Consider the following 22,326-nt stretch of genomic DNA (forward strand, 5'->3'; position numbering starts at 1 on the left):
TTTCACCAGCTCGTGCCTGCACACCCAGTCACCTACAGGATGTTACTCTAAACATTGCTGCTGAGCTGCATGTGGCATTACAGATAAATGATGTAATCCTTCTTCACAATCCAGGGAAGGTGTGCTCTATCCATCCTATGTTCTAAGACATCCTAAATATGACGTGGGTTCCTTGCTGCTCTCAGACAAACCGTATGTTCTTGAACTGAGAATACATAAAGAGACTTTGTCGTTAATACACTGTAAAGGTGACAGATTTCTCCCCTCCTTTAATATTTTTCAAAAAGTCGTTAGTTGGAAATTGTAAAGAATCTTCATCTGTGGCTTCTATATTACATTTGATTCGATGTTCCTAGGAGGAGAACCAAGGGGGTCGTCATGAGCAGCTACTTAACATCTGTTCAGCAATTACTTGCTCAATAACATCACCCAGCATTTGAGAAAAGCTGTAAAATGTCTGATCTATTTGCATGATTTGTAATGGTATAAGTTAGAAATAAAAAATTGCAGTGTCAGCTGACTTTCTGCTGCAAACCTCCTTCTTCATACAACTGTCTTCCACTCAGTTACCTCCCCTTCTATTTCTGCTAGTGAAGAATCCATCTTTTTTTTACCTTGGTTCAGGCTATTGTGCCAATGTACTATTGTTATATTAAAAACTCCCGCCAGGGGCTTGCTTCCCACCTCAATGGTGTATGGTTCTGAATGAAACACACACACACACAGCCTTTATATTTTAATAAGCTATAAGCAGCTCAATAGATGGGCAGCTGCTAGAATCTATGTCCCAAAGATAATTCTGATTACTACTTACTAATTTCTGTGTTCCACTTGGCTGCTCCTGACCCAGTTGAGCTCTCCGGCACCTTAACATGGTGGCTCTGCCTCTCCGTGCTGCATTCTTCTCAGTCATGGCATCTCTCATCCTTCCAAACCTGGGAATCCTAAATCTCACCTGTTTCTCCTCCCCAGCTATTAGCTGCTAGCATCTTTATTTACCAATCAGAATTGACTGGGGATAGGTTCCCAGAAGCTACATGCAGATCCTCTCATGCAAACTAATTTGGGGGACCCCATTAGCATCAGAATACAAGCAGCTATATGCCAAAATGTCATAGATCCGGTGGGTTCAACAATAAATACTTGCTACCATGTTAAAGTGATTGCCCTCCTGTGGTTCTGCCCTCTGCTACTCTGGATTCTCATAAAGCTGCACTTTCACTGTGTCCCCACACAGCTCAGAGACACAGAGACAGAACACGAGCTCAGGCATCTATTCTTGCAAAGTCACTCATCCCTCCACCACAGCCTGTTCTGCTTTGCTCTTTTGTTGCTGTAATAAACACCATGCCCAAAAGCAACTTGGGTGAGAAAGGGTTTATTTTGCTTTATGCCTATCACTGAGGGAAGTCAGGGAAGGAACTCAAGCTGGGAACTTTGGGGCAGGAATTGAAACAAAGACTGGCAAGCAGGCCACCAGTTGGTTTGTGTTGGGGCTCATGCTCTCTCTCTCTCTCTTTCTCTCTCTCTCTCTCTCTCTCTCTCTCTCTCTCTCTCTCTCTCTCTCTCCCCCCCTCCCTCCCACTCCCTCCTCCTATTCCTATCTCTCTACATTTATATACAGTCCCAGGACTACCAGTCCTGGTATGGCACTGCCAACAAATAAGAAAATCCTCACAGATACGAACACAGGCCAATCTGATCTAGACAACTCCTAGATTGAGACTCTTTTCCTCCTGGGTGAGTCTTGGTTGTGCCAAGTTGATAATTAAAATTGACTAGGACAGGGCCCCACCCTCATAACCTCAGCTTACCCAAATAACTTGTACACAGCCTTCATCTCCAAACATGCACCCATTGACACTCGAGTTGGGCATATGAACTAGGAAGTGAAACAAACATTTTGTCCACAGCAGTCTCATTAGCAATACTACACACACACACACACACACACACACACACACACACACACACACACATCTTTCACTACCAAGAATCATCATGTGAGCATTGGTTGATTGCCTCTGTGTAAGGCTACCCTGGTGGCCTGGGTGCTGTGTGCTGTAGAAGGGGTCTGCCTATGCTCTAAAGCTCTGGTTCAATGCCTACCTTACCTCCTTACTTATTTAGAAACTGATGAAATGATTTGCTGCTGACTTGGACCACATGGTCTGAGTATAGGTTGGACCTTTCTAAGTGTTAGGTACTTTTTCAGGGTCCATCACTGCTTTCCTTCTCATATCTCCAAGTGTATCCTGACCACTTGAAAATTGTTATGAAAGTGTCTTTATGGAATTGAAAATGTTGCCTCCTAACCAAAATTACAAGATTTTTGATATCCAATCAATGGGATCCTCTGTTCTGGAATCAGTCTCAGAATAGTAGATGCCAGAAGTCTTGTTCTCTGTCTGTCTCATCTACTTAAGAGTCACATCAGCTTCCTGTATTTGCTTCTGTTGGAAATAACCCTTCAGGAAGACTAGATGGAAGTGAGTGAGTGTAAAGTTTCTCTGAGACAACATGTACTGACTTCCAATATATAGGCTCCCAAACACTGGTTTTGGGGTCTTGTGGTTGCCCAGCCACAACTCCCTCCATAAAGCAGGACCTAGTAAAGCTGGCTGCAAAGGTAACTTAATGAAGCAAACAATGAGTTGGTCCCTAGAAAGTATTCCTGCCCACTACCATTAACACGCAGTCCTTAATGGTGTGCTTTTATCTATCCATGTATCAAGTGCTATGTTTTGAATCACTGTACACTGGGCTGTCCATGCATTTTCCCTAGTTTGTGACTCCAGTAAAAGCAGCCATTTGGCCAAGCACTTTATTAAGCATTAGGGTTCATGGAAACTTTAATTATTCATGCAGGATTGGGTTTTGTGTTGACAAAAAGGTTGTTTTGTAGATCTTTCTTTTTACTTGTACATCTCATGTAGTTTGAACTTTCTTCTACTATGGTGGAGTGCTGGAGTCCCAAAGGACTTAAGTCCTTTTCCTTCAGTCACTGAGTTGCTCACTGGCAAGACTTATGTCCTTTGCAGCCAGGATGCAGATCTGTGGCCCACAGCCTGCAGCCTCCATGACCACAGACTCTGACCATGAGCTCAACATATATCTCGGTGTAAAGAACCCAGCACCCAGAGTATTGTCACCATAAGATAGTGACTGATGCCTGCGCAGCAAATCTATCCTGAAGAACCTTGGATTTGTCAGTTATTCTTTTTTTTTTTTTATTAACTTGAGTATTTCTTACTTACATTTCTAATGTTATTCCCTTTCCGGGTTTCCGGGCAAACATCCCCCTAATTCCCCCCCTCCCCTTCTTTATGGCTGTTCCCCTCCCCACCCTCCCCCCATTGCCGCCCTCCCCCCAACAATCACGTTCACTGGGGGTTCACTCTTAGCAGGACCCAGGGCTTCCCCTTCCACTGGTGCTCTTACTAGGATATTCATTGCTACCTATGAGGTCAGAGTCCAGGGTCAGTCCATGTATAGTCTTTAGGTAGTGGCTTAGTCCCTGGAAGCTCTGGTTGCTTGGCATTGTTGTACATATGGGGTCTCAAGCCCCTTCAAGCTCTTCCAGTTCTTTCTCTGATTCCTTCAACGGGGGTCCTGTTCTCAGTTCAGTGGTTTGCTGCTGGCATTCGCCTCTGTATTTGCTGAATTCTGGCTGTGTCTCTCAGTAGAGATCTATATCTGGCTCCTGTCGGCCTGCACTTCTTTGCGTCATCCATCTTGTCTAATTGGGTGGCTGTGTATATATGGGCCACATGTAGGGCAGGCTCTGAATGGGTGTTCCTTCTGTGTCTGTTTTAATCTTTGCTTCTCTATTCCCTGCCAAGGGTATTCTTGTTCCCCCTTTTAAAGAAGGAGTGAAGCATTCACATTTTGATCATCTGTCTTGAGTTTCATGTGTTCCAGGCATCTAGGGTAATTCAAGCATTTGGGCTAATAGCCACTTATCAGTGAGTGCATACCATGTATGTCTTTCTGTGTTTGGGTTAGCTCACTCAGGATGATATTTTCCAGTTCCAACCATTTGCCTATGAATTTCATAAAGCCATTGTTTTTGATAGCTGAGTAATATTCCATTGTGTAGATGTACCACATTTTCTGTATCCATTCCTCTGTTGAAGGGCATCTGGGTTCTTTCCAGCTTCTGGCTATTATAAATGAGGCTGCTATGAACATAGTGGGGCACGTGTCTTTTTTATATGTTGGGGCAGCTTTTGGGTATATGCCCAAGAGAGGTATAGCTGGATCCTCAGGTAGTTCAATGTCCAATTTTCTGAGGAACCTCCAGACTGATTTCCAGAATGGTTTTACCAGTCTGCAATCCCACCAACAATGGAGGAGTGTTCCTCTTTCTCCACATCCTCGCCAGCATTTGTTGTCACCTAGGTTTCTGATCTTAGCCATTCTCACTGGTGTGAGGTGAAATCTCAGGGTTGTTTTGATTTGCATTTCCCTTATGACTAAAGATGTTGAACATTTCTTTAGGTGTTTCTCAGCCATTCGGCATTCCTCAGCTATGAATTCTATGTTTAGTTCTGAACCCCTTTTTGAATAGGATTATTGGTCTCCCTGCGGTCTGACTTCTTGAGTTCTTTGTATATTTTGGATATAAGCCCTCTATCTGCTGTAGGGTAGGTAAAGATCTTTTCCCAATCTGTTGGTTGCCATTTTGTCCTAACCACAGTGTCCTTTGCCTTACAGAAGCTTTGCAGTTTTATGAGATCCCATTTGTCAATTCTTGATCTTAGAGCATAAGCCATTGGTGTTTTTTTTTTTTTTTTGGTTTTACTGTGTATGATTTATTAAGTGAAAGTAACTCCAAATAAAACATGTACTTATGACAGGAGTAAAGATGTGATCAAAGCCCTTCAAGCTCTGTCCCAGCTTCTTCTTTCTTTCTATTTTTATAGAGAAACTATTTACAAAGTGCTTAGTGCAGACTAGCTGACACTGAGAAGTTCTTTTCATCTCTTCCTTCTGCCTTCCCCCACTCCTCCCTTTTATTTGTCCTAAGGTTTAGATTCCTTTTATTACTGCGAATGTTTTTGCTGCATGTGGATATGAGGGACATCTGATAAAGAACTTCATTTTTATTCAGTATGGATAACCCTGTCATTGTTATCAATGACTTAATCTGCCAGGGAAACTAGCCATTGTTCCTCTAGGAGATCTATATGTTTTTTTTTATTTTATTTTTTTTTATTATCTTGAGTATTTCTTATATACATTTCAAGTGTTATTCCCTTTCCCGGTTTCCGGACAGACATCACCCTCCCCCCTCCCCTTCCTTGTGGGTGTTCCCCTCCCAAACCTCCCCCCATTGCCATCCTCCCCGCATAGTCTAGTTCACTGGGGGTTCAGTCTTAGCAGGACCCAGGGCTTCCCCTTCCACTGGTGCTCTTACTAGGATATTCATTGCTACCTATGGGGACAGAGTCCAGGGTCAGTCCATGTATAGTCTTTAGGTAGTGGCTTAGTCCCTGGAAGATCTGGTTGCTTGACATTGTTGTACTTTTGGGGTCTCGAGCACCTTCAAGCTCTTCCAGTTCTTTCTCTGATTCCTTCAACGGGGGACCTATTCTCAGTTCAGTGGTTTGCTGCTGGCATTCGCCTCTGTATTTGCTGTATTCTGGCTGTGTCTCTCAGGAGCGATCTACATCCGGCTCCTGTTGGTCTGCACTTCTTTGCTTCATCCATCTTGTCTAATTGGGTGGCTGTATATGTATGGGCCACTTGTGGGGCAGGCTCTGAATGGGTGTTCCTTCAGTCTCTGTTTTAATCTTTGCCTCTCCCTTCCCTGCCAAGGGTATTCTTTTTCCTCATTTAAAGAAGGAGTGAAGCATTCACATTTTGATCATCCGTCTTGAGATTCATTTGTTCTAGGGATCTAGGGTAATTCAAGCATTTGGGCTAATAGCCACTTATCAATGAGTGCATACCATGTATGTCTTTCTGTGAGTGGGTTAGCTCACTCAGGATGATATTTTCCAGTTCCAACCATTTGCCTACGAATTTCATAAACTCGTTGTTTTTGATAGCTGAGTAATATTCCATTGTGTAGATGTACCACATTTTCTGTATCCATTCCTCTGTTGAAGGGCATCTGGGTTCTTTCCAGTTTCTGGCTATTATAAATAAGACTGCGATGAAAATAGTGGAGCACGTGTCTCTTTTATATGTTGAGGCATCTTTTGGGTATATGCCCAAGAGAGGTATGGCTGGATCCTCAGGCAGTTCAATGTCCAATTTTCTGAGGAACCTCCAGACTGATTTCCAGAATGGTTTTACCAGTCTGCAATCCCACCAACAATGGAGGAGTGTTCCTCTTTCTCCACATCCTCGCCAGCATTTGTTGTCACCTAGGTTTCTGATCTTAGCCATTCTCACTGGTGTGAGGTGAAATCTCAGGGTTGTTTTGATTTGCATTTCCCTTATGACTAAAGATGTTGAACATTTCTTTAGGTGTTTCTCAGCCATTCGGCATTCCTCAGCTGTGAATTCTTTGTTCAGCTCTGAACCCCATTTTTTAATAGGGTTATTTGTTTCCCTGCGGTCTAACTTCTTGAGTTCTTTGTATATTTTGGATATAAGGCCTCTATCTGTTATAGGATTGGTAAAGATCTTTTCCCAATCTGTTGGTTGTCGTTTTGTCCTAACCACAGTGTCCTTTGCCTTACAGAAGCTTTGCAGTTTTATGAGATCCCATTTGTCGATTCTTGATCTTAGAGCATAAGCCATTGGTGTTTTGTTCAGGAAATTTTTTCCAGTGCCCATGTGTTCCAGATGCTTCCCTAGTTTTTCTTCTATTAGTTTGAGTGTGTCTGGTTTGAGGTGGAGGTCCTTGATCCACTTGGACTTAAGCTTTGTACAGGGTGATAAGCATGGATCGATCTGCATTCTTCTACATGTTGCCCTCCAGTTGAACCAGCACCATTTGCTGAAAATGCTATCTTTTTTCCATTGGATGGTTTTGGCTCCTTTGTCAAAAATCAAGTGACCATAGGTGTGTGGGTTCATTTCTGGGTCTTCAATTCTATTCCATTGGTCTATCTGTCTGTCTCTGTACCAATACCATGCAGTTTTTATCACTATTGCTCTGTAATACTGCTTGAGTTCAGGGATAGTGATTCCCCCTGAAGTCCTCTTATTGTTGAGGATAGCCTTAGCTATCCTGGGTTTTTTGTTATTCCAGATGAATTTGCAAATTGTTCTGTCTAACTCTTTGAAGAATTGGATTGGTATTTTGATGGGGATTACATTGAATCTGTAGATCGCTTTTGGTAAAATGGCCATTTTTACTATATTAATCCTGCCAATCCATGAGCATGGGAGATCTTTCCATCTTCTGAGGTCTTCTTCAATTTCTTTCCTCAGTGTCTTGAAGTTCTTATTGTACACATCTTTTACTTGCTTGGTTAAAGTCACACCGAGGTACTTTATATTATTTGGGTCTATTATGAAGGGTGTCGTTTCCCTAATTTCTTTCTCGGCTTGTTTCTCTTTTGTATAGAGGAAGGCAACTGATTTATTTGAGTTAATTTTATACCCAGCCACTTTGCTGAAGTTGTTTATCAGCTTTAGTAGTTCTCTGGTGGAACTTTTGGGATCACTTAAATATACTATCATGTCGTCTGCAAATAGTGATATTTTGACCTCTTCTTTTCCGATCTGTATCCCCTTGATCTCCTTTTGTTGTCTGATTGCTCTGGCTAGAACTTCAAGAACTATATTGAATAAGTAGGGAGAGAGTGGGCAGCCTTGTCTAGTCCCTGATTTTAGTGGGATTGGTTCAAGTTTCTCTCCATTTAGTTTAATGTTAGCAACTGGTTTGCTGTATATGGCTTTTACTATGTTTAGGTATGGGCCTTGAATACCTATTCTTTCCAGGACTTTTATCATGAAGGGGTGTTGAATTTTGTCAAATGCTTTCTCAGCATCTAATGAAATGATCATGTGGTTCTGTTCTTTCAGTTTGTTTATATGATGGATCACGTTGATGGTTTTGCTTATATTAAACCATCCCTGCATGCCTGGGATGAAGCCTACTTGATCATGGTGGATGATTGTTTTGATGTGCTCTTGAATTCGGTTTGCCAGAATTTTATTGAGTATTTTTGCGTCGATATTCATAAGGGAAATTGGTCTGAAGTTCTCTTTCTTTGTTGGGTCTTTGTGTGGTTTAGGTATAAGAGTAATTGTGGCTTCATAGAAGGAATTTGGTAGGGCTCCATCTGTTTCAATTTTGTGGAATAGTTTGGATAATATTGGTATAAGGTCTTCTATGAAGGTTTGATAGAATTCTGCACTAAACCCGTCTGGACCTGGGCTCTTTTTGGTTGGGAGACCTTTAATGACTGCTTCTATTTCCTTAGGAGTTATGGGGTTGTTTAACTGGTTTATCTGTTCCTGATTTAACTTCGATACCTGGTTTCTGTCTAGGAAATTGTCCATTTCCTGAAGATTTTCAAGTTTTGTTGAATATAGGTTTTTATAGTAAGATCTGATGATTTTTTGAATTTCCTCTGAATCTGTAGTTATGTCTCCCTTTTCATTTCTGATTTTGTTAATTTGGACGCACTCTCTGTGTCCTCTCGTTAGTCTGGCTAAGGGTTTATCTATCTTGTTGATTTTCTCAAAGAACCAACTTTTGGTTCTGTTGATTCTTTCTATGGTCCTTTTTGTTTCTACTTGGTTGATTTCAGCTCTGAGTTTGATTATTTCCTGCCTTCTACTCCTCCTGGGTGTATTTGCTTCTTTTTGTTCTAGAGCTTTTAGGTGTGCTGTCAAGCTGCTGACATATGCTCTTTCCTGTTTCTTTCTGCAGGCACTCAGCGCTATGAGTTTTCCTCTTAGCACAGCTTTCATTGTGTCCCATAAGTTTGGGTATGTTGTACCTTCATTTTCATTAAATTCTAAAAAGTTTTTAATTTCTTTCTTTATTTCTTCCTTGACCAGGTTATCATTGAGTAGAGCATTGTTCAATTTCCACGTATATGTGGGCATTCTTCCCTTATTGTTATTGAAGACCAGTTTTAGGCCGTGGTGGTCCGATAGCACGCATGGGATTATTTCTATCTTTCTGTACCTGTTGAGGCCCGTTTTTTGACCAATTATATGGTCAATTTTGGAGAAAGTACCATGAGGAGCTGAGAAGAAGGTATATCCTTTTGCTTTAGGATAGAATGTTCTATAAATATCCGTTAAGTCCATTTGGCTCATGACTTCTCTTAGTCTGTCTACATCTCTGTTTAATTTCTGTTTCCATGATCTGTCCATTGATGAGAGTGGGGTATTGAAATCTCCCACTATTATTGTGTGAGGTGCAATGTGTGTTTTGAGCTTTAGTAAGGTTTCTTTTACATATGTAGGTGCCCTTGTATTTGGGGCATAGATATTTAGGATTGAGAGTTCATCTTGGTGGATTTTTCCTTTGATGAATATGAAGTGTCCTTCCTTATCTTTTTTGATGACTTTTAGTTGAAAATTGATTTTATTTGATATTAGAATGGCTACTCCAGCTTGCTTCTTCTGACCATTTGCTTGGAAAATTGTTTTCCAGCCTTTCACTCTGAGGTAATGTCTGTCTTTGTCTCTGAGGTGTGTTTCCTGTAGGCAGCAGAATGCAGGGTCCTCGTTGCGTATCCAGTTTGTTAATCTATGTCTTTTTATTGGGGAGTTGAGGCCATTGATATTGAGAGATATTAAGGAATAGTGATTATTGCTTCCCGTTATATTCATATTTGGAAGTGAGGTTATGTTTGTGTGCTTTCATTCTCTTTGTTTTGTTGCCAAGATGATTTGTTTCTTGCTTCTAGGGTATAGCTTGCCTCCTTATGTTGGGCTTTACCCTTTATTATCCTTTGTAGTGCTGGACTTGTAGAAAGATATTGTGTAAATTTGGTTTTGTCATGGAATATCTTGGTTTCTCCATCTATGTTAATTGAGAGTTTTGCTGGATACAGTAACCTGGGCTGGCATTTGTGTTCTCTTAGGGTCTGTATGACATCTGTCCAGGATCTTCTGGCCTTCATAGTTTCTGGCGAAAAGTCTGCTGTGATTCTGATAGGTCTGCCTTTATATGTTACTTGACCTTTTTCCCTTACTGCTTTTAATATTCTTTCTTTATTTTGTGCGTTTGGTGTTTTGACAATTATGTGACGGGAGGTGTTTCTTTTCTGGTCCAATCTATTTGGAGTTCTGTATGCTTCTTGTATGCTTATGGGTATCTCTTTTTTTAGGTTAGGGAAGTTTTCTTCTATGATTTTGTTGAAGATATTTACTGGTCCTTTGAGCTGGGAGTCTTCACTCTCTTCTATACCTATTATCCTTAGGTTTGATCTTCTCATTGAGTCCTGCATTTCCTGTATGTTTTGGACCAGTAGCTTTTTCTGCTTTACATTATCTTTGACAGTTGAGTCAATGATTTCTATGGAATCTTCTGCTCCCGAGATTCTCTCTTCCATCTCTTGAATTCTGTTGGTGAAGCTTGTATCTACAGCTCCTTGTCTTTTCTTTTGATTTTCTATGTCCAGGGTTGTTTCCATGTGTTCTTTCTTGATTGCTTCTATTTCCATTTTTAATTCCTTCAACTGTTTGATTGTGTTTTCCTGGAATTCTTTCAGGGATTTTTGCGATTCCTCTCTGTAGGCTTCTACTTGTTCTCTAAGGGAGTTCTTTATGTCTTTCTTGAAGTCCTCCAGCATCATGATCAAATATGATTTTGAAACTAGGTCTTGCTTTTCTGGTGTGTTTGGATATTCCGTGTTTGCTTTGGTGGGAGAATTGGGCTCCGATGATGCCATGTAGTCTTGGTTTCTGTTGCTTGGGTTCCTGCGCTTGCCTCTCGCCATCAGATTATCTCTAGTGTTACTTTGTTCTGCTATTTCTGACAGTGGCTAGACTGTCATATAACCTGTGTCTCAGGAGTGCTGTAGACCTGTTTTCCTGTTTTCTTTCAGCCAGTTATGGGGACAGAGTGTTCTGCTTTCGGGCGTGTAGTTTTTCCTCTGTACAGGTCTTCAGCTGTTCCTGTGGGCCTGTGTCTTGAGTTCACCAGGCAGGTTTCTTGCAGGGGAAAAGTTGGTCCTACCTGTGGTTCCAAGGCTCAAGTTTGCTCGTGGGGTACTGCCTAAGTCCTCTCCGCTGTGGCAGCAACCGGGAAAATCTGTGCTGCTCCTTCCGGGAGCCTCCGTGCACCAGGGTTTCAGATGGCGTTTGGTGTTTTCCTCTGGCGCCTGGATGTGCACAGAGTGCAGTCTCCTCTGGTTTCCCAGGCGTGTCCGCCTGTCTGAAGGTTCAGCTCTCCCTCCCACGGGATTTGGTTGCAGAGAACTGTTTATCCGGTCTGTTTCCTTCAGGTTCCGGCAGTGTCTCAGACGCAGGGGTCCTGCCGCTCCCGGGCCCTCCCCTATGGGAACCCAGAGGCCTTATACAGTTGCCTCTTGGGCCAGGGATGTGGGCAGGGGTGGGCAGTGTTGGTGGTCTCCTCCGCTCTGCAGCCTCAGGAGTGCCCACCTGATCAGGCGGTGAGGTCTCTCTCCCACGGGGTTTGGGAGCAGAGAGCTGCTGCGGTCCGGGATCCGCCGGTGTGGGACTTCCGGTAAACACAGGAAGTGCCCGGCCTTAGAGGAATTTTGCCTCTGTGTGTCCTGAGTTCACCAGGCAGGTTTCTTGCAGGGGAAAAGTTGGTCCTACCTGCAGTTCCAAGGCTCAAGTTTGCTCGTGGGGTACTGCCTAAGTCCTCTCCGCTGTGGCAGCAACCGGGAAGATCTGCGCCGCTCTTTCCAGGAGCCTCCGTGCACCAGGGTTCCAGATGGCGTTTGGTGTTTTGCTCTGGCGCCTGGATGTGCACAGAGTGCAGTCTCTTCTGGTTTCCCAGGCGTGTCTGCCTCTCTGAAGGTTCAGCTCTCCCTCCCACGGGATTTGGGTGCAGAGAACTGTTTATCCGGTCTGTTTCCTTCAGGTTCCGGCAGTGTCTCAGGCGCAGGGGTCCTGCCGCTCCCGGGCCCTCCCCTACGGGAACCCAGAGGCCTTATACAGTTGCCTCTTGGGCCAGGGATGTGGGCAGGGGTGGGCAGTGTTGGTGGTCTCCTCCGCTCTGCAGCCTCAGGAGTGCCCACTTGATCAGGCGGTGAGGTCTCTCTCCCACGGGGTTTGGGAGCAGAGAGCTGCTGCGGTCCGGGATCCGCCGGTGTGGGACTTCCGGTAAACACAGGAAGTGCCCGGCCTTAGAGGAATTTTGCCTCTGTGTGTCCTGAGTTCACCAGGCAGGTTTCTTGCAGGGGAAAAGTTGGTCCTACCTGCAGTTCCAAGGCTCAAGTTTGCTCGTGGGGTACTGCCTAAGTCCTCTCCGCTGTGGCAGCAACCGGGAAGATCTGCGCCGCTCTTTCCGGGAGCCTCCGTGCACCAGGGTTCCAGATGGCGTTTGGTGTTTTCCTCTGGCGCCTGGATGTGCACAGAGTGCAGTCTCTTCTGGTTTCCCAGGCGTGTCTGCCTCTCTGAAGGTTCAGCTCTCCCTCCCACGGGATTTGGGTGCAGAGAACTGTTTATCCGGTCTGTTTCCTTCAGGTTCCGGCAGTGTCTCAGGCGCAGGGGTCCTGCCGCTCCCGGGCCCTCCCCTACGGGAACCCAGAGGCCTTATACAGTTGCCTCTTGGGCCAGGGATGTGGGCAGGGGTGGGCAGTGTTGGTGGTCTCCTCCGCTCTGCAGCCTCAGGAGTGCCCACCTGATCAGGCGGTGAGGTCTCTCTCCCACGGGGTTTGGGCAAGCCATTGGTGTTTTGTTCAGGAAATTTTTTCCACTGCCCATGTATTCGAGATACTGCCCTAGTTTTTTTTCTATTAGTTTGAGTGTATCTGGTTTGATGTGGAGGTCCGTGATCCACTTGGACTTAAGCTTTGTACAGGGTGATAAGCATGGATCGATTTGCATTCTTCTACATGTTGACCTCCAGTTGAGCCAGCACCATTTGCTGAGAAGGCTATCTTTTTTCCATTGGATGGTTTTGGCTACTTTGACAAAAATCAAGTGCCTATAGGTGTGTGGGTTCATTTCTGGGACTTCAATTCTGTTGCATTGGTCTATCTGTCTGACTCTGTACCAACACCATGCAGTTTTTATCACTATTGCTCTGTAATGTTGCTTGAGTTCAGGGATAGTGATTCCCCCTGAAGTCCTTTTATTGTTGAGAATAGTTTTAGGTGTCCTGGGTTTTTTGTTATTCCAGATGAATTTGCAAATTGTTCTGTCTAACTCTTTGAAGAATTGGATTGGTATTTTGATGGGGATTGCATTGAATCTGTAGATCGCTTTTGGTAAAATGGCCAATTTTACTATATTAATCCTGCCAATCCATGAGCATGGGAGATCTTTCCATCTTCTGAGGTCTTCTTCAATTTCTTTCTTCAGAGTCTGGAAGTTCTTACTGAACAGATCTTTTACTTGCTTGGTTAAAGTCACACCGAGGTACTTTATATTATTTGGGTCTATTATGAAGGGTGTCGTTTCCCTAATTTCTTTCTCGGCTTGTTTCTCTTTTGTGTAGAGGAAGGCTACTGATTTATTTGAGTTAATTTTATACCCAGCCACTTTGCTGAAGTTGTTTATCAGCTTTAGTAGTTCTCTGGTGGAACTTTTGGGATCACTTAAATATACTATCATATCATCGGCAAATAGTGATACTTTCACTTCTTCTTTACCAATCTCTATCCTCTTGACCTCCTTTTGTTGTCTGATTTCTCTGGCTAGAACTTCAAGAACTATATTGAATAAGTAGGGAGAGAGTGGGCAGCCTTGTCTAGTCCCTGATTTTAGTGGGATTGCTTCAAGTTTCTCTCCATTTAGTTTAATGTTAGCAACTGGTTTGCTGTATATGGCTTTTACTATGTTTAGGTATGGGCCTTGAATTCCTATTCTTTCCAGGACTTTTATCATGAGGGGGTGTTGAATTTTGTCAAATGCTTTCTCAGCATCTAATGAAATGATCATGTGGTTTTGTTTTTTCAGTTTGTTTATATAATGGATCACGTTGATGGTTTTCCGTATATTAAACCATCACTGCATGCCTGGGATGAAGCCTACTTGATCATGGTGGATGATTGTTTTGATGTGCTCTTGTGTTCGGTTTGCCAGAATTTTATTGAGTATTTTTGCGTCGATATTCATAAGGGAAATTGGTCTGAAGTTCTCTTTCTTTGTTGGGTCTTTGTGTGGTTTAGGTATAAGAGTACTTGTGGCTTCATAGAAGGAATTCGGTAGTGTTGTTTCAATTTTGTGGAATAGTTTGAATAATATTGGTATGAGGTCTTCTATGAAGGTCTGATAGAATTCTGCACTAAACCTGTCTGGACCTGGGCTCTTTTTGATTGGGGGACCTTTAATAACTGCTTCTATTTCCTTAGGAGTTATGGGATTGTTTAACTGGTTTATCTGTTCCTGATTTAACTTCGGTACCTGGTATCTGTCTAGGAAATTGTCCATTTCCTGCAGATTTTCAAGTTTTGTTGAATATAGGCTTTCATAGTAAGATCTCATGATTTTTTGAATTTCCTCTGAATCTGTAGTTATGTCTCCCTTTTCATTTCTGATTTTGTTAATTTAGACACACTCTCTGTGTCCTCTCATTAGTCTGGCTAAGGGTTTATCTATCTTGTTGATTTTTTCAAAGAACCAACTTTTGGTTCTGTTGATTCTTTCTATGGTCCTTTTTGTTTCTACTTGGTTGATTTCAGCTCTGAGTTTGATTATTTCCTGCCTTCTACTCCTCCTTGGTATATTTGCTTCTTTTTGTTCTAGAGCTTTTAGGTGTGCTGTCAAGCTGCTGACATATGCTCTCTCCTGGTTCTTTCTGCAGGCACTCAGAGCTATGAATTTTCCTCTTAGCACAGCTTTCATTGTGTCCCATAAGTTTGTGTATCTTGTAACTTCATTTTCATTAAATTCTAAGAAGTCTTTAATTTCTTTCTTTATTTCTTCCTTGACCAGGTTATCATTGAGTAGAGCATTGTTCAATTTCCACGTATATGTGGGCATTCTTCCCTTATTGTTATTGAAGACCAGCTTTAGGCCGTGGTGGTCTGATAGCATGCATGGGATTATTTCTATCTTTCTGTACCTGTTGAGGCCCGTTTTTTGACCAATTATATGGTCAATTTTGGAGAAAGTACCATGAGGAGCTGAGAAGAAGGTATATCCTTTTGCTTTAGGATAGAATGTTCTATAAATATCTGTTAAGTCCATTTGGCTCATAACTTCTCTTAGTCTGTCTACGTCTCTGTTTAATTTCTCTTTCCATGATCTGTCCATTGATGAGAGTGGGGTGTTGAAATCTCCCACTATTATTGTGTGAGGTGCAATGTGTGTTTTGAGCTTTAGTAAGGTTTCTTTTACGTATGTAGGTGCCCTTGTATTTGGGGCATAGATATTTAGGATTGAGAGGATTTTTAAAAATCTTGGTGGATTTTTCCTTTGATGAATATGAAGTGTCCTTCCTTATCTTTTTTGATGACTTTTAGTTGAAAATTGATTTTATTTGATATTAGAATGGCTACTCCAGCTTGCTTCTTCCGACCATTTGCTTGGAAAGTTGTTTTCCAGCCTTTCACTCTGAGGTAGTGTCTGTCTTTGTCTCTGAGGTGTGTTTCCTGTAGGCAGCAGAATGCAGGGTCCTCATTGCGATTCCAGTTTGTTAATCTATGCCTTTTTATTGGGGAGTTGAAACCATTGATGTTGAGAGATATTAAGGAATAGTGATTATTGTTTCCTGTAATATTCATATTTGGATGTGAGGTTATGTTTGTGTGCTTTTCTTCTCTTTGTTTTGTTGTCAAGACGATTAGTTTCTTGCTTTTTCTAGGGTGTAGCTTGCCTCCTTATGTTGGGCTTTATCATTTATTATCCTTTGTAGTGCTGGATTTGTAGAAAGATATTGTGTAAATTTGGTTTTGTCATGGAATATCTTGGTTTCTCCATCTATGTTAATTGAGAGTTTTGCAGGATACAGTAACCTGGGCTGGCATTTGTGTTCTCTTAGGGTCTGTATGACATCTGTCCAGGATCTTCTGGCCTTCATAGTCTCTGGTGAAAAGTCTGGTGTGATTCTGATAGGTCTGCTTTTATATGTTACTTGACCTTTTTCCCTTACTGCTTTTAATATTCTTTCTTTATTTTGTGCGTTAGGTGTTTTGACTATTATGTGTCGGGAAGTGTTTCTTTTCTGGTCCAATCTATTTGGAGTTCTGTAGGCTTCTTGTATGCCTATGGGTATCTCTTTTTTTACGTTAGGGAAGTTTTCTTCTATGATTTTGTTGAAGATATTTACTGGTCCTTTGAGCTGGGAGTCTTCACTCTCTTCTATACCTATTATCCTTAGGTTTGATCTTCTCATTGAGTCCTGCATTTCCTGTATGTTTTGGACCAGTAGCTTTTTCTGCTGTACATTATCTTTGACAGTTGAGTCAATGATTTCTATGGAATCTTCTGCTCCTGAGATTCTCTCTTCCATCTCTTGTATTCTGTTGGTGAAGCTTGTATCTACGCCTCCTTGTCTCTTCCTTTGCTTTTCTATATCCAGGGTTGTTTCCATGTGTTCTTTCTTGATTGCTTCTATTTCCATTTTTAATTCCTTCAATTGTTTGTTTGTGTTTTCCTGGAATTCTTTCAGGGATTTTTGTGATTCCTCTCTGTAGGCTTCTACTTGTTTATTTATATTTTCCTGTGTTTCTCTAAGGGCGTTCTTCACATATTTCTTGAAGTCCTCCAGCATCATGATCAGATATGATTTTGAAACTAGATCTTGCTTTTCTGGTCTGTTAGGATATTCCGTGTTTGCTTTGGTGGGAGAATTGGGCTCCGATGATGCCATATAGTCTTGCTTTCTGTTACCTGCGTTCCTGTGCTTGCCTCTTGCCATCAGATTATCTCTAGTGTTACTTTGTTCTGCTATTTCTGACAGTGGCTAGACTGTCCTATAAGCCTGTGTGTCAGTAGATCTGTTTTCCTGTTTTCTTTCAGCCAGTTATGGGGACAGAGTGTTCTGCTTTTGGGCCTGCAGTTTTTCCTATCTACAGGTCTTCAGCTGTTCCTGTGGGCCTGTGTCTTGAGTTCACCAGGCAGGTCGCTTGGAGCTGGAAGGTTTGTCTTACCTGTGGTCCCGAGGCTCAGGTTTGTTCGTGAGGTGTTGCTCATGAGCTCTCCGCAGGGGCAGTAACCAGGAAGATCTGCGCCGCCCCTTCTGGGAGCTTCTGTGCACCAGGGTTCCAGATGGTGTTTGGTGTTTTCCTCTGGAGTCAGAGATGTGGGCAGAGTGTAGTCTCCTCTGGTTTCCCAGGCGTGTCTGCGTCTCTGAAGGTTTAGCTCTCCCTCCCACGGGATTTGGGTGCAGAGAACTGTTTATCCAGTCTATTCCTTCAGGTTCCGGCGGTGTCTCAGACGCAGCAGATTTCCTGCTCCTGTGCCCTTATCCAAGGGAACCCAGAGGCCATATACAGTCTCCTCTTGGGCCAGGGATGTGGGCAGGGGTGGGCAGTGTTGGTGGTCTCCTCTGCTCTGCAGTCTCAGGAGTCCCCACCTGTCTCGGAGGTGAGCTCCCTCTCCCACAGGGCCTGGGAGCAGTGAGCTGGAGGCAGGGAGCGCGAGATTGGGACTCCCGCTAAAAACCAGAAGTGTCCGGTCCCAGAGGAACCTTGCCTCTGTGTGTCCGGAGGCCACCAGTCAGGTCGCCTGCAGCAGAAAAGTTGGTCCTACCTGTGGTCCCGAGGCTCTGTCAGTTATTCTTAATACAGTGATTCAGACATGACTTTGCATGTCCAGTAAGGCATCTATTAGATGGATGGATAGGCAGACAGACAGACAGACAGACAGACAGACAGACAGACAGAGTGAGCTACCTGTTTGGGGCCTCTATCTTTATATCTAGTCCTATTCGCTAAGATGGTAAGAAGGATTCTTTTTGTCATATATGCTCAGAGATTTTCTTAAACTCACTTAGACAATGTTCCTTAATGTAAATGGCTTCAGAGCATAAAAATAATATACATTACAGCTTTAGCATTCATTAGAATACAGGAGATCAAAAGACAACATTAATCTCTGACATAATACTACGATCAGAATGAGTTATATAATATATTAAGCATTATCAGACTTAAATTGTCACATAAACGGTGATAAATATGTGAATGTTTAAATAATGCTTAGACGATGCCAAGAATTCTCATGATACTTTCTCTAACAAACTAAATATTAACATATCTATAAATAGGAGGTATACATCCAGCATCTTTAATTAGAGAAAAAGTTAACATGACAGCACACTAGATTATAATAATAAATAACACTAAGTTATAATATTGCAAAAAAATTTTTACTGGTTACTTCAATTTTAAATTTTCCTATAGTGAAATAAAATGGTGTGCGTATTGTTCTCCAAAAACTAAATATACAAAAATAGGATAACATTTTCAAAGAAGCATAATAAACATACGGTGAGTGTAACAAAATTCTAAAGCTTTTTCCTAAATCCTTGCATAGATCATAACTAAGAAACTTTCTTACCGTGAGCACTTCCAAAGTCAGACAGAAGCCTGGTTATAAAAGGGGGCTGAATGCTTTGGATGTGAGGCACAGAAGTCCTCGATCTGTTGACACTCTGTGTGTGTGTGTGTGTGTGTGTGTGTGTGTGTGTGTGTGTGTGTGTGTGACAGAGAGAGACAGAGAGAGACAGAGACAGAGAGAGACAGAGACAGAGAGACAGAGAGAGAAAAGGAGAGAAGGAGGGAGAGAGAGAGAGAAGGAAAGAAGGAGGGAGAGGGAGAGGGAGAGGGAGAGAGAGAGAGAGAGAGAGAGAGAGAAAGAGAGAGAGAGAGAGAGACTTCAAGGGAACATGAAGTTTAACCTCTTGCATGAGTTGGTAGTCAGCAAAGATGGCAGTCTTCCCTGGGCTAAAGGAGGATCCTGTGTTTCAGTCCGTGATATCCTTTCCACTCTGAGACAGGCTTAGGTTACGTTTCTCCATAGATAAACAATGCATAGATAAACAAAGATGTTCTGTTTATTTATAAGCTTCAACCTAAAATATTCCAGTGCAAATGTCAACCCCTCACTCCAGCATCCTTGCGTGAGGGTTTTTTATTTTTTTCTTAATTCCTCCTTCTGAAGACTTTAGTCCTAAGGTCTTCAGTTTCCCTGGATGGTGCTATGCTTTCCCACTCATTAGCCTCACTGGCTGTTGGCGGTCTTAAACCATCTACACTGTGTTCCCTGGCTAAATGCTTAAGAATTCAAATCATAAAATCTCTTGCCATACAGGAAGCCTTCTCCACAGGGTGACTTACCAAAAAGTGAGACCTAATTAACCATGTTTTAATAAGTCATTAATTTTACTTTTTATTTCCTCCAGACAAGCATTGAAAGTTGTTTACATTTGAAGGGAACAATAGCATATGCTTCCTATCCACTCTCTGTTTGCCAGCAATGTTTCTATATGCTAGGCCGAATAGAATGCCCTCCAAAGGCTAGCCTCTGCCTCTCAGGATTAGACAGCACACTTATTTGCTCAGCATTTATCCATAATTGCCGTTAAATCCAGGCAGTTCTCTGCCAGAGCCTTCATTTGAACTTGCTATTTGCCTAACCTTCATTGCACCCAGGTGAGGTTTTAGCTTCAATCTTGGCCACTTTATTACCCTCTCTCCAGAAGCTAAGGGGCCATTTGTATGCCTCCTAAAGTCTTACGGGGAGCACTCACGCCCTTCCCTAGAACTAGATGCTTACCCTAATTCCTTCATTTTCCACTATTTCCTTCATTTCACCCTTCCTCAGGACTAGATGGTCACTCTAATTCCTTCGTTCTCCACTATTTCCTTGATTTTTTCTTACAGCAGCCACATTAAAACACCCCTGCCGACATCGGATATTGACGCTCGTCACTTTCCACTCCGTCTTTCAAAAGGCCTCATCCTGCACATACACAGCATTGATCTATAGCTTCCTGATAGCCAGAATTGCATTTGGTTGTGGGGAAGGGAGGGGCGAGTGACTATTAGACATGTAGGTTCCTTCCCTGGGATCTCATTCATATGGAGCACTTCCTGTTTTGTTATGCGTCCAGCAATCAGGCTAACAAAGCACTGTTGCTTTCAACTATTTTTATTTTCCTGATGTTTGGGAAAATTACACTAATAGATTATGCTCCCTGAGCATGCGGCAGTCGATGCTGTTCTCTGAAGTTGAGTCACTACAGCAGTTCTCTACAGCTAGCCCCATTGTTTCTTTTAAGAAGGACAAAGGAAGCAATTGTTCTTCGGTAAGAAAAAACGGTTTCTCCTTCCGGCTTGCTTTGCTCTGCTTGACAAAATGCCATTGTTCAGGGACCATGCTGCAAACAGCTAGCTGATTCATCGGTTCAGGCAAAGGATCTCAAACCCACCGTCTGGAATCATCACTCCCAAAAGTCCATTGATTTTCATAGAAAAAGCTAATCAGAAACAACTGAAATGGAAGGTGGCACTTGCAAGGCAAAAGGGCTCTCAAGGAGAAATCAAGCCAAAAGAAGGCCCAACCTTCATTCATTTCCACATTCTAGGCAAGTGACACCTCCTTGGGTTTGCTGTCAGTCACAACACTGCCGTGACCCTTGATAACATCTCTTTCTAATTTCAAGTTGAAGTTCAGATGCTCAGTAATGCTCTTTTGTAGCAATGTTTTTCTCTTTAGAGGAAAACTTCTAGGAAGTGTCTTAGTTAGGGTTTTTCTGCTGTGAGCGGACACCATGACCAAGGCAAGTCTTATAAGGACATTTAATTAGGGCTGGCTTACAGGTTCAGAGGTTCAGTCCAGTATCAGCAAGGTGGGAGCATGGCAGCATCCAGGCAGGCATGGTGCAGGAGGCGCTGAGCGCCCTACATTTTTAACTGAAGGCTACCATTAGAATACTCACTCCCAGGCAGCTAGGACTAGGGTACTAAAACCCACACCCACAGTGATACACCTGCTCCAACGAGTCTACGCCGACTCCAACAGGGCCACTCCTCCTAATAGTGCCACTACCTGGCCCAAGTATATACAAACCATCACAGGAAGAAGTCCCATGTTTCCTTCCAGGGAGTCAGTTGATACAAATTCGCAACCTAAGATAGACCCTACCAGATACTAAGCTACAGGAAATGGTGTCATCTAAACTCCTGCTAGAGATGTCTGGATATGTGGGCAGGTGTCTATATAATCCTCATTTCTAGGGCTATGCAGCAAACCCAGGGACTCACTGAAAGAAGTAAGGGCAGCAGCGCTAACTGTATAGAGGCTCTGCAGTAGCTAACTGTACAGAGGCTCTGCAGTAGCTAACTGTATAGAGGCTCTGCAGTAGCTAACTGTACAGAGGCTCTGCAGTAGCTAACTGTACAGAGGCTCTGCAGTAGCTAACTGTATAGAGGCTCTGCAGTAGCTAACTGTATAGAGGCTCTGCAGTAGCTAACTGTACAGAGGCTCTGCAGTAACTAACTGTATAGAGGCTCTGCAGTAGCTAACTGTATAGAGGCTCTGCAGTAGCTGGTTCAGAAGTCCTACGTAAGGGAACCCGGCCACCAGCCTGATTTTGAACACAGTAGCTGCCAAACATGCTCAGAGCCCATCGATCACTCGGGGCTTTAAATTTGACCACGATGTGCTCCCCCACCCCCATGTATCTTTCCTGAAGAGAAACCTGGGTATTTTATTACAAGCTCTATCCTTCCTATCAAGCATTGCCGTCTGTATTTGACGTTGTAGAGAAGGTGGCGACTTCTCTTCTATGCCTGGCAGCAGCAAATACACAGGAAAGCCACCCTAACCTAAGTTGCCTCGTTTCTAGTAAACCAGAGATCTCCATATATCCGTAAGCGGGGAGCACTTTACAATGAATTGAACAGTCTATCACAAGACAGATCCTGTCAGTTATTGAAGCAGTACTTCTAGGGGCTAGATAGGAAGGTGTAATTAGAGGGTCAGGGTACAACCCAACCATGGGAGAACCATTGATAAGGTCAGAGCTGTTTGTTCAAATTGCATAAAACCGATCTTTGACATACATGAGATAACAGGCAAACTCTTAGCGACATGATGCTCTGATAATGCAAATAAAGTTACCTGCAGGAGGTCATAGGCCTGTGAGAGAAGAACTAGGAAAGCCCAGGGGAACTTTCCAACCTGATTTTTCTCAAGAGCCTATTCGGGGCAAGTAGAAAACCCATCTCAACAACTCTACTACAAGCTGTCTTTCGTGTATAGCCGCCTTCTTAAGAAAAATGTAGAGACCATTTCTGTAGCAGCAAATTAGTT

At 42.9% G+C, this 22,326-nt stretch overlaps 1 protein-coding gene across 10 annotated transcripts in view; it reads left to right on the plus strand.

Moving 5' to 3' along the window:
* Nucleotides 1-22,326, plus strand: part of Spata16 (spermatogenesis associated 16) — a 380,391-nt gene that overhangs the window by 289,045 nt on the left and 69,020 nt on the right. The window lies entirely within an intron of this gene.

The sequence above is a fragment of the Rattus norvegicus genome, chromosome 2 (genome assembly GCF_036323735.1).
Source record: "Rattus norvegicus strain BN/NHsdMcwi chromosome 2, GRCr8, whole genome shotgun sequence".
In the NCBI taxonomy this organism is placed as follows: domain Eukaryota; kingdom Metazoa; phylum Chordata; class Mammalia; order Rodentia; family Muridae; genus Rattus; species Rattus norvegicus.